At 40.3% G+C, this 5,473-nt stretch overlaps 1 pseudogene; it reads left to right on the top strand.

Annotated features, from left to right (window-relative positions):
• The first annotated feature begins 4,584 nt into the window (after positions 1-4,584).
• Positions 4,585-5,025, top strand: LOC103742122 (annotated as a pseudogene).
• The last annotated feature ends 448 nt before the right edge of the window (positions 5,026-5,473 follow it).

Genomic DNA, 5,473 nt, shown 5'->3' with positions numbered 1-5,473 from the left:
GCCATGTTGCGGGTCAGTAGTGATTCCATCTTGGGGCCCAGTTTGACTTAACACTGGTATCAGCACTGTATCATGTTCCTGGGAATATCTCAACCCTTGCCCATACTTGCCCCAAATACCTGTTTTATAAAACACTGACCAATTGAGATTTCCTATAATAGCCTAAAGGGCATGTACACATCAGTGCTCAAAGTCCCAAATCTCCAGTCCACCAAGATGGTTACTGCTGAAGGATGATGTGAAAAATCCTGTTAAAACTTGCATGCATTTCTGGTCTGGGCTTCAGTTTTTCCATAGCAGGAGCTTGAACCAGGGGTGGTGTGTAAACGGAAAGCTTCTCGTGCTTTCTGGTTTGAGTCAAGCTTGCTGTACCAGGCCAGTCTTGGTTTAATTCCTATAACGCATACCCAAAGTAAGGAGACCTCAAAAATCCAAGTTGGTAAACCAGTGAGTTTTGCTAGTATTACTTACAGGAGCAGAAGTGACTCAAAGATAGCCGCATCACCAAAAGCCCACCCCAGCATGGGTGACAGCTCGTGAAAATAGGAAACAGAGTGTACTGCACAAGCTGCATGTGGCTCCACAGGCTGGAGAGTGTCCTCTTCCAGGCAGCTCAGCTGGTTTCAGCCGACTGAACTGCTGAAAGGTCTCACTCTGGTCATTTATCTAAACTTTATTCTTTCTCTGCTCTTCTAAATCTAACAATGTGTATGAGTGTATTGCCTGCACGTATGTAAGAGCACCCGAGTCATGCAAAGCTCGTGGAGGTCAGAAGATGGCATTTATTCAGTGAGGGGGTGGTAACAACCTTCCCTTGGGAATGAAAAGTTTTGTGTGTGGGGGGATTATATAGGATTGGGAAATAAAAAGAGCATACACAGCTGTGGGGTCTGAGCTAAGGTATCCTTGGGAAACACATGGTCCCCTCTTTCCTGGAGCCGTTTACTTGAACAAAACAAAGAAGCTGTTTCAGCTGAGATGTGGCTGGCTAGCCATCGCAGTGGAGCAAGGACAGAGACACATCCTGGGAGGAGGAGTGGGAAGTCTGGCTTTTCTACAGCTGTGGCACTCCATCAAGCCTGAGATAGGGATGTGGCTGAACTTAGGAGTGGGGCTGGGGTGAAGCACCTGTCTCAGGGAACTTCTGGTTTCTATCACACATAAATAAAAACAATAAACAAAATGTTAATAAAGATAAATAGTCATCAGTTTTACAAAAAAGCAAATATTTCAGGCAAGTGTGATATTTCCCAGTAAGGTGATATATATTGCCGATGCCAGTTTATTCTTAGCTGTTTTAATAAATAAGACACATTTCAAGAGGTGCTTCTTCAAGAGCACTGCAAGAGGCAGCATTCTTCAAGGCACTCTGAGTGCAATTTTTGTGGGTTTGTCTGTCTTAAAGTTTAGAATGGAGTCGGGCATGGTGGCCCACGCCTTTAATCCCAGCACTCGGGAGGCAGAGGAAGGGGGATCTCTGTGAGTTCAAGGACAGCCTGGTCTACATAGCGAGTTCCAGGACAGCTGGGGCTACAGGGAGACCCTGTCTCAAACAGACTAAAAAAAAAAAAGAAATAGTTTACAACGGAAAGTTCTTTCTTCTTAGTGTTTTTAAACATAGGTCTAAAGGAGAGGTTCATAAGGCTAAAATCTTAAAAATGCTATTGTAAGGTTCTGTTATTTCTACATATATCAACAAGCACACTTATTATTAGGCTTATTTTAGGCATAGGGTTCTTGTCAAATATATTTGTTAGCATTTATTCATCTGCCACACAGAATGAAGGTTTACTGAAGTCCCTTGTCTATGTTTCCTGAGGGCTGGGATTACAGGCAGTCTACCACACCCACTCAGCATTTAAGTGGCTGCTGGGCATCTGAACTCTGGTCCTCATGCTTACCCTGCAAGCACTTTACCTGATGAACCATCTCCTCGGTTCCATATATTTATTTTTTATGGTATCTCAATTTTGAGTCACATATTTAAAAAACAAACAAACAAACAAAAAACCAAAAAAAAAACCTTCCCAAGTTCAACCTATACAAAATGGCACCCATGTTTTCTCAAGGATTTTGTGAAGAAAGGATCCCATATGTCATCTTTATCATTATGGAAAATTCCCATACACATTGGGTCTTCCAAATTTTCCATTCTGTTACATTGATCTTTGTTTATTAATGTCAACTGTTTTCGTTATTGATAATTATAGCTTGTTTAATATTTGATAGGACTAGTTTCCTCTCATTTTCTTTTTAAGAATTTTCTTGACTGCTTTGCTTCTTTATTTTTTTCATATTAAGCAATATCTGGTTTGCCTACATTTAAAAAATACTTGCTTTTTTTTAAAGATACAAAAATATTTGGATCAATTAAATGAATATATGAAAAGCTATTTTTTGTGTGCTCATAAGACAAGGTTTCATGTGGTCCAGGCTGACCTCAAGCTTGCTATATAGCTGAGGATGACCTTGAACTCCTGATCTTCCTGCCTCCGCCTCCTCAGTGTTGGGATTACAGGCATGTACCACATGCACAACTGAGTGATTTATGATGTTCAAATTATTCTATCTTCGTAACAATAACTTTAAGTTGATGTCTAAGCTTTTAAATTATAGAGTTAATTATAAAAATGTGCACACTTTATTAATTTACTTACTGTGTGTATGTGTGAGTGTGTGGGGAGTGTACCACGCTGCATGTGTGAAGGTCAGAGGACAACTTTTGAGAGTCGATTCTCTCCTTCCACTGCATGGGTCCCAGGAATCAAAATCAGGTTGTCAGGTTGGTGGTAGATGTGATCTTGCCAGCCTGGAAATTTTCAACTATATTCAAAAGTAGAGAACACCGAACAACAAATCCCCTTATATAAATATCACCCAGCTTTAAATATCATCAACTAATGGCAGATTTCATATCATCTATGCCTCTATTCACATATCTCCCTACAAACCATTTTTATGCTAATATGGGAATGTAGCTCAATGGTAGAGCATGCATGAGGCTCTGAGTTAGATCTAGCACCAGGAATGGGAGGTGTCAATGCTGAGCTCGTTCCTTACTAATTTGCAGATAGACTTGGTACTCTAGCACCATCCAAAAATGAATAATTATAAATTCATGGATTTAATAATATTTGGCATGTTTTATTCCACTGCAATTGCCATTTTTATTATGTTTAAATTATCCACTTCTGGTCAATAAAAGTCTCTTTTTCTGGCTACCAAGTTTTTTGGCAAGACTCTGATAATATATGTAGTCAATTTTAAATCTCTCACCTGTCTTAAACAGTCACAAAACTAAATACATGCTTTTCTTTATCTTGCTTATTTCACTTAATGTAGCACACTCTAGACAGCATTCCATGATTATATTTAGATCGGCCTCATCCCTTGCACAGGTGTGGATGATTTTACTGTGTGTGTGTGTGCACCTGTTTCTAGTGCTTTGGTATTTCAAACAGGGTTGAAATGAACAAGCTTGTATGTACAGTCTTTCCATGTGTTTGCCGGTGAATGCTTGGGACAAGCTCTTGGAAGTTTAATTTCTGCATCAAAGAACATTTGCATATGTGACCTTGTTATGTATTACTACATTCTGAATGTACATTTTTTACATTCCTATCAATGTATGAAAGTTCTTCGTAGGGGTTGGAGAGAGGGCTCAGTGGTCAGTAGCACTGGCTGCTCTTGCAGAGTACCAGGGTTTGGGTCCCAGCACCCACATGGAGGCTAACAAACATCTGTAATTCCAGTTCCAGGGTATCTGATGCCCTCTTCTGGTCTCTGTGTTCACTGCAGGTACATGCAGGTAAGACACACACATAAAATAAAAATAAATAAATTTTAAATAGAAGTGTTTGTTAACTGTAGCCTGGTTACAAAACTATTTATCAAACATGAGATTTTTGCAAAACTAGGAAGGGGAAAATCATATTTTTAAAAATTACATTTGTTTGTTTTTATGTGTATATGTGTATGTGTGGGCATACATGTGCCAGGGGACATGTGTGGGAATACTTTTCTTGTTCCACCATGTGGATTCTATGAGGTCATCACCCTTTACCTGCTGAGCCATTTGATGGCCCCGAAAATGAAATTTTTATTACGAGCCGTTAGGCATATTTTCAAATGTCTTTGCATCTTTTCACTTGGAACTATTTAGTATCTCTTGTTTTTTTTCTATGTGTTTCGGAACAGTTATCATTTCTATTTTTAGAACTACTTTACATATTAAAAACACTAATCTTGTCATATAAACTGCAGGTAAAACGAGGTCTTACTAGTGTTTCTTAATTCAGTATGATTGATGTCGTTATAAAAAGAGGTTAGAACTCAGACAGAGTTCAGGTCTGAGACAGAACTCAGACCACGCACAGGCAAACAAGACCACCATCTACACAGCAAAGACAACGACCCCAAAAGGAAACCACGCTGCTGACAGTATGATTCCCGACTTCAAGAGAAAAGAATTTTCTATTATTTAAGCCACTCAATTTGTAGGGCTTTGTTATGGAGCCCTAGCAAGGTAATTTATATATTAAGTAACTGTGTGAGGGGCCACCTGTTTTCCTTTCAGCTGTTGCCATGCCACCCAAACTGAGGAAGACCTGGAAACTCTGGGGCCATGTAAGCCCAGGCCAGTCCTGCCAAGGTCAAATCAGGAAGGGCCGGAAGTACCCAGCAGGCTGGGGTAATACTTGTGGCATGCATCACCACAGGATCAACTTCGACAAATGTCATCCAGGTTACTTTGGGAAAGTTGATATGAGGCATTACTACTTAAGGAGGAGCCAGAGCTTCCGTTCAACTGTCAACCTTGATAAATTGTGACACTGGTCAGTGAACAGACGCCGGTAAATGTTGCCCAAAACAGGACTGGATCTGCCCCCATCACTGATGTCGTGCCCCAGCTACTACAAATTTCTGGGGAAGGGAAAGCTCTCCAAGCAGCCTGTCATCATGAAGGCCAAATTCTTAAGAGCTGAGATTAAGGGTATTGGGGGTTCCTGCATCCTGGTGGCTTGAAGCTACACAGGGAGTTTAAGTGATGATGTTCTTTTCCAAAATAAATAAATAAGTGTGTGTGTGTCTTTTAATAATCTTATCATATTTAACCATCTTTTCCCTTCTTGCCTCTATGCTTTGAGGTGAAGAAGTGTCTCCAGCTCCAAATACTCCCCTGTCTTTTATTCTAGTGTTTACGTCATTTTGCCCCCCTCCCCAATAAACTTCTAGAGAACTCACAAAGATAAGAGTATTCTTGTGACTCTCCTCACCCAGTACTCCCAATTGTTGGCATGAGATTTTATGTTACTGTGGCACATCTGTGAAAACTAGGGAACCAACACTGACACATTACTGTACACTAATTTCTACAGTTGATTTGGAGTTCTCTAGTTTCTTCTAATATTGTCTTGTCCCAGGACCCCATCTGGTATATATCACATCACACTGGCTTTTCGAGTCTCCGCTG

Source organism: Nannospalax galili, unplaced genomic scaffold, assembly GCF_000622305.1.
Source record: "Nannospalax galili isolate Female #2095 unplaced genomic scaffold, S.galili_v1.0 scaffold39, whole genome shotgun sequence".
NCBI classification, from domain to species: domain Eukaryota; kingdom Metazoa; phylum Chordata; class Mammalia; order Rodentia; family Spalacidae; genus Nannospalax; species Nannospalax galili.
The sequence above is the reverse complement of the archived record's forward strand: the minus strand, read 5'-3'. Positions and strand labels throughout refer to the sequence as shown.